Source organism: Haliotis rufescens, unplaced genomic scaffold (genome assembly GCF_023055435.1).
Source record: "Haliotis rufescens isolate VD_foot unplaced genomic scaffold, xgHalRufe1.0.p SCAF_61, whole genome shotgun sequence".
NCBI lineage: Eukaryota > Metazoa > Mollusca > Gastropoda > Lepetellida > Haliotidae > Haliotis > Haliotis rufescens.
In genome coordinates, this window is record NW_025964346.1 from 1043310 (window position 1) to 1056158 (window position 12849).

A 12849-nucleotide genomic window follows, 5' to 3' on the forward strand; every position below is an offset into this window, starting at 1 on the left:
TATTTTGGGCCACATAATCAGAAATCAGGCACACTTCTACGGAGCTTTCGAATGATTTGTATCGGAAATGTTCACTTTGAGTGATCTGGTCGTGCAGTCGTAAACAAACAACTCCCGAAACAGTGCCACAAAATACCCTTCGAAGAGGACACTGATGGCACAGCCGGATCATCCCAAGTAAGTCTAGATATCTGTCCAGTTTAAACTGACTTCATTTCACCACGCTTATCCTTTTACGTTGAATCAAATTGAAAGTTGCGAAAGTAGTCGGGTGCGTCACGCCCATTGGGACCCTGGATCTCTTGAACGGTAGTCGTACATTGTAAATGGATATAGCTCGATTATATAATGTCTGTGGAAGCTCAATGCATAACTTATATAGGATGCAAACACAATTTGATGCGTGTGACTATCTTGTTTGGTTTAATAAAGTGTTTGTTAATATCCCTCGCTCACATGAGATTGCACTCTCCTACCCAGAGTTCCATGCGGCCGGCAGCCAGCTAGCATAGTACCTCTGCCACAGGCCAGCGCCATGTGACGATTCGTCACATCTTTCACAGTCCATTCAAGATATTGCATATGCTTTTCATCCGTTTCATGTTTGACAAGTCTACACATTTTCATAAGCAAATGTCATAGAATGGTTAACTTTCATTGAGAAAGTATGCAAATACGTAAAAATCTACTTGTTTTTGCGTAGTTATCCTATGTTTACATTGGTTGTACGGCTCCACGTGCTGTCATCGAAGCGCAACGGAGAGCTAGCGACACGGTCACTTTGATGCATAAATATATATTGTCATGCAACTCACTGTCGCAGTTGTAGTAGCATATCTATATAGTTATGCAAAACAATATGTAAAGCGCCCCCCAATACTTGCATTAGTCCGTTCTATACCGATTTCTGAAAAAGCGCGTTTGTTTACAAACAAGAGAAAAGTCCGGTCACGTGATATGCAAATTAGCCTGTGGCAGTGGTGTTATGCTGAGTCACCACTGCGACGGAGTGTGATGAGATTGCTTCGAATGACATCTCACGATTGTTTATGAATGAAAAAGTAGTCCCGGTGTGACAGAGGTCACGGTTATCCAATCAAAACGAATAAAACAAGGTCAACCTTGTACGACACACGTGTGACCACTCTCCTACCCAGAGTTCCATGCGGCCGGCAGCCAGCTAGCATAGTACCTCTGCCACAGGCCAGCGCCATGTGACGATTCGTCACATCTTTCACAGTCCATTCAAGATATTGCATATGCTTTTCATCCGCTTCATGTTTGACAAGTCTACACATTTTCATAAACAAATGTCAAAGAAAGGTTAACTTTCATTGAGAAAGTATGCAAATACGTAAAAATCTACTTGTTTTTGCGTAGTTATCCTATGTTTACATTGGTTGTACGGCTCCACGTGCTGTCATCGAAGCCCAACGGAGAGCTAGCGACACGGTCACTTTGATGCATAAATATATATTGTCATGCAACTCACTGTCGCAGTTGTAGTAGCATATCTATATAGTTATGCAAAAACAATATGTAAAGAGCCCCCAAATACTTGCATTAGTCCGTTCTATACTGATTTCTGAAAAAGCGCGTTTGTTTACAAACAAGAGAAAAGTCCGGTCACGTGATATGCAAATTAGCCTGTGGCAGTGGTGTTATGCTGAGTCACCACTGCGACGGAGTGTGACGTGTGACGTACGGATTTAGTATCTTACCACCTGTATCTTCACCACGTGGGTAATAACAACCGATATCTACATTGCAGATGTGGCTGCAATGAAATTGCATCACAATGCTTTGCGGACCATTATTTTGTCATTGCTTACCATGACGTCACAATCACATGACATCACTAATGGCTCCGTCACTGAAGCTGTTAGCAGTACTTTTTACACTTAGACACTGCTTATTACTGTCTACAAACTAAAAAAGTTGGAAGAATGATGTTGGATGATAAATAAAATCTCACGCTCGTGTCTTTTGGCGTCCAAACGTCGAGATGAACCACAACATTCATAGAAATATCTGCTTTGCAAATTAATTGCACAGTTTTTCAAAAAGGCTGCTCCAAAATCACGTGACTTGTGACAATGTCACAATGCAGATTTTCCAAGTCTTTTGATTATACAGAAACATATGTAGATTTGTACACATATAACTTAATAACATAATAAAGTCAAGAACACGCTCCGTTTCTTGCCCGTGAACTGACTGAATTTGACAAATATTGTCTGACAAATAAGAGTCAAATAACCAACATGGATGCCTAATGGTATTTTTCAGAAAGATTTGTTTGTTTGTTTGTTGTTAACGCCGCACTCAGCAATATTCAAGATACATGACGGCGGTCTGACATCAAATATATCAACACTCGTTAGGGTGGCCCAGTCGTCTAAGGCGCCGCGATTTGCTGTGCATAGCTACGCCCCTTGGGCAGGCCAGAAACCTATGATTGTGGGTTCGAATCCCGGTTCGCCCCGATTATGTTTCTAGGTTTGTCAGCACCATACCCATGCTCGTGGGTTTCATCGAAGAGGTAAACGTCTGAGACCTGCATCACTCTATGCTTTCCTCCCACATTAAGCTGACACGCCATGATATAACTGGAATACTGTTAAAAGCGGCGTTAAACCAAACTCACTCACTTACTCTACAGATGACTACGCATTTAATTGCTAAGATCAATGAATAACGAAGCGGGGTGTATTATAGGATTAAACATGGATCGATCATGACCTTATTTCTGATGATTGGCATATGCGCTTGCATCATTATCACGCTATGTGTTTGACGGCGTCAATTGTGAGAGGGGAGTGTCCATTAAGTTGCTCTTCATAGAAGTTGCCACACTTTCATCTCTAAGGCGCCTGCCTGGAGACGATAAACATCCCAGTGTCACCCACAGGACATGGGTAATTTACATGTTTGTCGTGTCTCGAAATATGAATTGTAAATAGTGTATCGTGCCAAATATATGGTAAGTTACTGAATAAATACAGTTGTTTCAAGAAAGTGGTAAGTGTATTTATAATGTTAAGTGTATTTTACAACATGGACCAGTTTATATTGTATCTTAAAAGTGATGTCGGGATCGAGTTATCGCCCTTGATGAACTGTTTGTTTATTTTTGGTTAAGATAATGATTTTGTATATCATTGATTATTAAGTTCATGTTCATGTACAGAATAACGACGTATGTTTATATGAAATGTTTTTATAATGTTATTGTTTTGTACATTACAGGATGTCATTATCTACTCGGGCAATAAACACTCACACCCGTAAATTGTATTTTCCATCACAATCCCCGGTTACAATATGACAATCGGTATTGGGAGAAAAGGTACGTGTAATCGACCTGAGGATTGTGTGAGCATATGCGGGAAATACCCACCTTAAATAGGGGTAAATATTTTTAAACCTTGTACATTGTATCAACATCCTTAAAGAGGCTGTACATAATGTTGATATCTCATATAATCATTATACGACTCGTGGTTGTTGTTTATTGTACAATAAAACACTCGCCCCTCATGGTTTATTCTCCCTGCAGTGTTGTATTGTACCCCCACTCGTCGTTTATTTCTTTAACAGTGGCCCGCTCATTTATGATAACATGCGGGCGGTTTAATGATAATTTTATCAATTTTAGCTATAAAATAATGTAAAGCGGGATGTTTTGTAGTCAGGTCGGAGCGGATGAATATATGATAATTAGTTTTATATTTCAAATTTGTCTGTGAGAATTTTGCTTGCATGAATATGCTAGCCGTGTATAATATTGTCTCATGGAGAAACTCACTGGCCTGTGATTATTTCTGTAACTGACAGTGTAGCCGCGAATACCTGCAATACTGCTGATGCGGCTTTTAGCAATATTACTCACTCACTCACTCACTGACGGTGATAGTTTAATTTCCAGCTCTCGGACACATTAATGTTTTCACTGTTATTGGACATTCATATACACAATTTCTTTTGTTAAATTATATTGAGCATGTTAAGGGTTTAACACGTTCCGTATATCAATATTGTATTCAATTCCACACATGACTGTACACAGCATTTTTATATTTTACATGTATACGACGGCTGCATGGGCAAGTATAACGGTAAACACAAACGTGTGTTTGTTTAACATTTTTTTGTGTTGAAACATGTGCTATTTTAAAGGGAAATATAAACATTTAGTCTGTTCGGGTAACTAATTCTAATTATTTACTTCAGGCATACACATATTATTTGGTGTCATGTGACACCAGATGTTGTTATCGACCAATACTCATAACGTAAACAACCAAAGAAATGTAAACAGCAATGCTAGAGAACAACCAATTTCGATTTTCTAACTAAACAAATTCCTTTTGGCGTAAACGTTGACAATAGCGGTAGAAATATATTAATGGAACACTGAAAATTAGCAATGACGCAGTTGTTTGCAAAATTAGGTTGTTGCCTCAGATGAATTGATGAAATTATGCCGAAACAGTAAGCTCTTAGAACTCTTGTTTGCCAGCTGGGACCGTGTCAATATACCATTGTATTTACATGTTGAACGCATTCCATTTATGGACACGAAGAGGATTCATTTATCAAAATATGCCTGTGGAGTACACAAAGACTATTCAGAGACAATCAAGTCAATTAATTAATCAGTGCTGCTACCGGCGCAAATAAAGAATGTTTATTATGACATGCTAATGTCATTGTGTGTATATACTACACATAAATAAAGTACAAGTTTACTTTTCTACAGTTTTATATGCATAAAGTACAATATTACTTTTCTACCTTTCTTGGATCACTCCATTCTAATACTTGGGTAACATGGGGTAGACCAGTCAGTGCCTTACGCCATGACCTATGTTGTTTTAGGGTGTGTGGCAAATGGGACGCAAAACTAATGGGAGGATACCGACTACACTGGCCCAGTCTGACCCAAGGGGGATTCTCTCTACTGGTCAGTTCTCCATGCGATACTCACAGCGTTGTGTGTCTCCCAGACCCAAGAGTGAGTGAGTGACTGAGTTTGGTATAACGCCGCTTTTAACAGTATTCCAGTTATATCACGGCGTGTCAGCTTAATGTGGGAGGAAAGCCCGTAGTGTTGCAGGTCTCAGACGTTTACCACTTCGGTGAAACCCACGAGCACGGGTACGGTGCTGACAAACCTAGAAACATAATCGGGGCGAACCGGGATTCGAACCCACAATCATAGGTTTCTGGCTTGCCCAAGGGACGCAACTCTGCACAGCGAATCGCGACGCCTGAGACGACTGGGCCACACGTGCCCCTTCCCAGACCCAAGAGAATAAATAGGAAAAGGACTCCAACTCAAGTCAAGAATGATTTGGCAAGTCAAGATTGCCTCAGTTTTGGCCCTGAAACCAAGATTACAGAAATAGTAAACATTTCTCCAAGTCTGGAGAGTGTTTAATAATCCGCTGCCCAAACTGATTTATGTAGGTGCTATAGAAACGGACAATGTACGCCCATCACTTTTATAGGTATTTACCCTATACACCATTCAATATTTCTTCATTAAACTTTATACACATTAGACATGCACTGGACTGGCACCTTTGGCTATTAAGGGAGATTTCAGGGATTCTTTCATATTGCATTTCAAGGATCATACTGCATTTCTGGAGCATACTTCATAAACTGTTTACCAACGGCAAATTACCATGTTGAGTAATGTCTAGAATAACTTAAGTCTTTGATTGGCATTTGGAAGTTGGAAGAACATGAATGATGGAAGTTGGAAGGACAAGACGTAGTCCTGAAACTTCGTCATCAAAGTACTTTATAAAGGTTTAGTTTTCATTGAAACACGTAATTGCCTTCACTGATAAGACGTTAATCCCTATTAATATTCCTCATCACCAGTGTAGTGTACTTTACTGTTAGTCAGCCTAGTGTCGGCCCGGGACATATATTTAGGAGGAAAACTCCCCGTGGCGTTCCCGGGACTAGGAAGGGCTCAGACATGGTTTACTGACACGAGGTTTAGGAGTACCGCACATCAATCGTGTTTAAATCCCAAACGGAATACACATTTGGTTGGTGTCTAAACATGTTTAGTGTCTAAACACACGAAATAAAGTGCATACCATCAGGGTACGCCAATAATCTCGGCAGACGGCCACACAAAATTCAAGTCAATTCCAAAATCCCAATAGATAGTATGTGTACCAAATCCACACACATGAGTTCCAAAGAAGGACAGATCAACCGGAATTGCTGAGGCAGAAGGCGACATCCCATACACATAAAACAACAACACGAAGTGAGGTGGTCTCTGTGTCAGACCAGCTTGGGTTAGGCCAGGTTCACACAGTGCCGATTATAGCCCCCGTTTGAAATCAGACAGCGCGACACGAAAAGTGAAAAAGTCGGTTTACTATCCTCAATGATCTGGAATGTCCTATCATTGTCTGAACGCAGTCGTATACGTTCGTAACAGAGTCCTACGGATCGGGAAAGGTCCAGAGATGTCGGCCAAGCACTCCGGATCCCGACAGTATGATGCGTCCCCTAACATTCGGGAAACTCAGACGATTTTGTCTAGTCGGATTACAATCGTGACTATGTCGAGACAGATTGTGCTGTATCGGATCAAAATCGTAACAATGTCCTGTGTTGCCTGGACGGTGTCCTGTGGATCGGGACGCTGTCGTGAAGAACGGGCATGAATTCCTCATTGCCGTTTCTTGTCGACTGAGTCCAGATTGCGCCCAGTTCTTGCCGAATGCTTCACTGTCCGGTCACTGTTGGATCGCATTCGGGGGAATCGGGACGCTGTCGGGACAGACTCGTTCGTTTTTTACCACGCGGAAGATACAAATCGGATCAGATTCTGAGTGACGCTTCTGAACAATATCTGATTATTTGTGAATCACAGGATCTTGATCAGACTTTTGACAAATCTTAATCGGGAACGGTCCTATCAAGGAAGGCAGTGAAAAACCTGAATGTGCGACTGAGCCCTTAGGCAAGGTACTCCGGGGCACCAATACCACCTCTACTACCAGTAGGTGCTGAGATGGCGCATAGTGCTTCTTGTATATATGCGGTGAAAGTGCCCCGGGAATAAGGCCGTGTTCAATGTTGGTAACGGGTTAGATTTATAACACAGAGATTTGGGGAGGTTCACTCTGATCCCATCGCGCGCATGTTGGTTTGGTTGGTTTGGTTGGTTGGTTGGATTGTTGTTTAACACCGCAGTCAGCAATATTCCAGCTATATGATGGCGGTCTGTAAATAATCGAGTGTGGACCAGACAATCCAGTGATTGGCATCATGCTCATCGATCTACACAATTGGGATCGATGACATGTATCAACCAAGTCAGCGAGCCTGATCCTGTAGTCGCCTCTTACGACAAGCATAGCCGCCTTTCACGGCAAGCATGGGTTGATGAAGGCCTGTTCTACCCAGGATCTGCATGTCGTGTGTGTCAGGTCGAGGCCTTGCTTATTTGTGTTACGTGTGAGGGTGGTGGGGTCGATGGATGGGGTCTGCGCTCTCACTATGCTATGCTATGTTTCGTTTTCAGTTCAGTCACACGTGTTGTTTTTAGAAGAGTGGCTGATACAATACAATAACCATCATTTGGATCTTGACTAGAGTGTATGAAGTTCCAAATATCTATTTCAAAGTCTATGTATTTCTTATTGTTTTACCTTTTCTAAGTCTGAACGTTTTCTTCTGATTTTAGCTGAAGTTATTGCAAATCACCCCAGTATCTTATATGCAAGGGAAATATTCAATAATTGAATTTTACATTACGCCTTTTAACTACTTTTTCCCGACTTGAAAATGTACGTCGAAACGGAACAGTGCGGGATAATATGTAGTATTCTGTTACACTGCCATCTGACTATTTATCATACAATTAGCCTCCCTGCCTCTATAATTGCAGGGAATATCCGAGACTAATTATCGGTATATGGTCTCTGGCAATGTCTACCAACGGTCACCACCTACAAAGATAAGTCGTGACAGCCAGCAAGTTATTTGGTTGTAGTTTACAGATTTTTGGTTACGTATACGTTGCAATACTGCTGATGTGCCTTTAGTGAGTGAGTATGGTTTTACGCCGCTTTTAGCAATATTCCAGCAATATCACAGCTGGGGACACCAGAAATGGGCTTCACACATTGTACCCATGTCGGGAATCGAACCCGGGTCTTCGGCGTGACGAGCGAACGCTTTAACCACTAGGCTACCCCACCGCCCCTGATGTGCCTTTGAGCAATATTTACTCTCTCACTGACTGTGATATTTTGTTTCCAGTTTCTTCACACTTTAATGTTTTCACTTTCACTGGAAAAATCATGTACACAATTTCTTTTGTTAAATTATATTGAGCATGTTTAGGGTTTTAATTTCAAGTACACTGGAAACTGTACCAAAGGGAGAGAACTCTACTCTACGCTACGTGGGACTTTGTGTATGTAAATTATATGATAGCATTTTCAAGCTCAAGTCATAAGTTTGCTAAATTTGACTTGGAGAATGAAGAACATGGAAGAAGCTTGACCACCGAACTACTAACGTGCGCATGCGCCTTGACCTTATGATATTACGCATGCGCACGGACAGCGTCTAAAAAACGAGAAAGCGAGGACGCGAGATTGCGAGAAAATAAAATGTCGCATTATCGCGTTCTCGCGATTTCGTGATTTTGTGGCCTAATTTGACAAGTCGAGATTGCGAGACTGCGAGATTTTTCATCATGTTCAAATGTCGCATTCTCGCGTTGTCGGCTTTTGACAAAAAGTGCTATTTATCAAAAACACGAGAATGCGAGAACGCGATATTTTGGTCAAATCTCGCGTTCGCGCAATCTCGCATTCTCGTGTTTTGGGCATATTTAGCTCGTTTCCAAAGGTCGAGATCGCGAGAATGCGAGATCGCGAGAATGTCCCTTACAGTATTCCATAGTATTAAGAAGGACTATCGACTGTGTCATTCTCCTGTTGAACCTGACGAATTTAATTATTTAATTTTAAAGCTCCAAAATAATGTCAAACTTTAGATAGTGAAGGAGAAAAAGGAAAACATATTAATTAGTATGTCACACACAACAATAGCAATTTCATTTGACACTTTTGTCAACATACAGATGTATATGTACGCCCGGCCATGCAGACTCAGGATCAACGGATTAACGGATTATCGACCATTGGCGCCAGTAATGCCCTTCTGCCCTTCCTTGTGAGGGACAAACTGTAGGAATGTCGGAGCTTGTGAGCCGTTCATACAGATTGGCCCTCACTCTATGAAGGTTCATACTCCAATGAACTCACACAAAGTGTAACAAATGTTACATTTGGGATAATACTTTCGTAGTAAAGTACAAATTCTAGTACTTTTTTTGGTGGTTGAGTCCTATTCGGGATACGAACCCACACTGCCAGAGTGAGGCACCTAATCGCCGGCACACAACGTCAGCGATCTAACCCACTAAGCCACCGAAATTTCCACACAAAAATGAAAGTCCGACAACTGGTAGTCTAGATCACGTACTTTGTGTACCCCTCTGACAAGTGTAAATTGGCACGGCTCCCATGTTCACACAAAATGAATGTCAATTCTTATAAATGTTTCATTTCACTGCTTAAACCTCGTGTGATGTATACATATCTTCATCCAGCTGCCTCAGTTTTATACTGACAGCCATACAACGACCAGCTGTATCGCGGTGTAAACAGTTCATCAAAAGGAGGGGTGACCTGAGCGAATGTTTGCTCAACGTGCTCTGCAGCGACTTCGTTTGTAGTTTGGTTACAACAGATAGACTCCATGTCGTGTGAATACATGAAAACCGCAACGAATACTAAGTTGAACAATTACGAGCGCTTTGACGACGGTGGTAACAATACCTCTGCCAACGAGTGACCCAGTTCTGACTCGCTAAGGTGACACGAAGCACGCAGTATTTCACCAGTAATAACTATGTGTTAGATTAATGTAAAGGGAAGACTGATACACACAGGTCGTGATTTCGCAGTTGGTTTTGAAAACCAACGAGCACAGGTGTTGAAAAACAAACAATTATAGTCACACGAATCTCGAATTTCAACCACAAACGTTGCAATTCCTGTGCCCGTAAGGTCTTGGCCGCCAATCTAACTAATTCACTGTTGACTGTTTAAAAGACTGTTTACCAGACTTTATACGGTAATCACATCGGTCCGAGCTCCAACATCGGGAGTGAGAGAGTGAGTTGTTTTTTAACGCCGCTTTTAACAGTGAGTGAGTGAGTGAGTTGGGTTTAACGCCGCTTTTAACAGTATTCCAGTTATATCGCGGCGTGTCAGCTTAATGTGGGAAGAAAGCTCGAAGTGATGCAGGTCTCAGACGTTTACCATGACGGCGGTATGTAAATAATCGAGTCTGGACCAGACAATCCAGTGATTGACATCATGATCATCGATCCACACAATTGGGATCGATGACATGCAACAACCAAGTCAGCGAGCCTGACCACCCGATCCCGTTAGCCGCCTCTTACGACAAGCATAGTGGCCAGCATGAGTTGCTGAAGTGTAAGAGTAGAATGTATTTTGGGGATGTAATTGTTCCTGGTTGTCTTGTGGAAGAGCGTCCGCCTGGAGAGCGCAAGTTCCGGGGCTCGATCCCCGGCCGCGTCATACCATAGACGTTAAAAGATGATACCCTGTCTGGCGCTCGGCATAAAGCGGCTAAAACAGGGACTGGTCGGTTCAGAGCCAGTGGGGTATCCATGTTTAACTGCGGCATGGTATCTCAGTTGGCTAGCACTATACATCGGCGGCAGTCCGGACTAGTACAAGCAGCCACACACACTTGCATGCACGTCGCTATATAAGTCCAATAATCTTGGACGCGACGTTAAACCCCATTTCACCTCACATTCACCTCACATTAACCTCTTTCAGTGTGTGTTGTGCTGTGACGCTATAATACTTGAATCAGCACGGAAAGATCGGGCACCACGTGCTCACGTCACGCCACATTGTGACAGATTGCAACAACTATCAATTCGAATAGACAAATATCCATTTGTGAGGATCACGCTTGACATGACACATTAATTTCCACTCGACCTACTTCATGACTCATGAGTATCCTTAAGTGGAAACAACAAGTTTGATATGTAATATAGAATATCATATATTAACACTTTCAACGTGGTCCACTCATTCCGTCTACGACCCGTGAATATCTGGGTTAAATAGGTCTTCAGCAACCCATGCTTTCCGTAAGAGGCGACTAACGGGATCGGGTGGTCAGACTCGATGACTTGCTTGATGCATTATTGTATCCCAACTGCGTGGATCGATGCTCATGATGTCAATCACTGGATTGTCTGGTCCAGACTCGATTATTTTCAGATCGCCGTCATATAGCTGGAATATTGCTGAGTGCGGCGTTAAACAACAAAGAAACCAACATCCCGTCTACTGGTCATTCTGCATACGGACATACGTCACTTTCGTCTGTTGTGTTCAGATGGCGAGACGTGGGCGGGAGACGTGTTTACGTTGCTGAGTGAGTGAGCGAGCGAGTGAGTGAGTGAGTGAGTGAGTGAGTGGAGAACAGCAACAACGCATTGAATAGTACTTCAGTTGTACCCTGGACCATTTGATGAGACAGGAGTGAATTGTGTTTTACTCCGCCTCCAGCAATATCACGGCGGATATGGGTTTCACACGCGACCCACGTGGGGAATCGAAGCTAGGCCTTCAGGCGAACGCTTTAACCACTAGGCTACCACCGCCCTGATGAGATAGAAACAGTCTCACCAGGTTGTACGGGTATGGACCGAGCAAGGGTCAAAACTCGATCCAGTTAAATATCCTCATGTGACGGGCGCAAAAAAAACAAGAGAGGGTCCATTTATATCCATACTTAAGCTTTTTATCCATGTACATATAGACCAGATTAGGACGGAGCGGGGGAATGTTCGATTCACCACAAGGGTTCAAAGTGTGAATCTCATTTCTGGTGTCCCCCGCCGTGATAATGTTAGAATATTGCCAATAGCGGCGTAAATCCATACTCACTCCCTCAAGACGGGAGGGGTGTTTGTTGTTACGTACCAAACAGGAAACAATATAAACACAATACCTATGTCTGTTTGGGATGTGTTCAACACACGTAACACCAACACAAACCGCTAATTATTTGTATCCATCTCTTGCATGTCAAGTATACATTATCAATGTGGATATCTGATAACAAGTAACACTCACCCTTTGGCCAGCCTGGCTACAACGGAGGAAGCGAAGCTTTGTTTGTTGATTGGAATTCTCAATTCTCAATAGGGGCGGGGCTGAGGGTGGGCGTGGGGGTGGGGTGGTGCGGTGCATACAGCCATTCACCCACCATTGTAGGATGTCGACAGTCAATGAATAGGCACAAGGTTTTTACTCCATTATAAACACAAGCCAGAGTTCAGCCATGACCGAACTGTCACGAACGACGAACTCGTGGTACAGACAGAGACAGGGTTTTGTACAAAAGAGCAAACTGTCCTTTCAATGGTAGACATCGCATGTCGCGTTTAACAGCGAGTGAAGGCGTATTATTACTTCGCATGCCCGTGGTGCGTCAATCTACCTTCATGATCTGGGTCACGAGCTCAGTGAACGAAACCTGTACTAAAAAGTATTTTCAGCATCCGTTCACCATGAGTGAGTGAGTGAGTGAGTATGGTTTTACGCCGCTTTTAGCAATATTCCAGCAATATCACGGCGGGGGACACCAGAAATGGGCTTCACACATTGTACCCATGTCGGGAATCGAACCCGGGTCTTCGGCGTGACGAGCCAACGCTTTAACCACAAGGCT

At 42.7% G+C, this 12849-nt stretch overlaps 1 protein-coding gene across 1 annotated transcript in view; it reads right to left on the minus strand.

The window, feature by feature from the left end:
• LOC125375894 (monocarboxylate transporter 14-like) overlaps positions 1–12282 on the minus strand; it is a 44553-nt gene extending 32271 nt beyond the window's left edge. Inside the window, exon 1 of the mRNA XM_048386875.1 lies at positions 12252–12282. The gene's annotated coding sequence lies outside the window, so the exon portion shown is untranslated. The remainder of the gene's footprint in view (positions 1–12251) is intronic.
• Between the last annotated feature and the right edge of the window lie 567 nt (positions 12283–12849).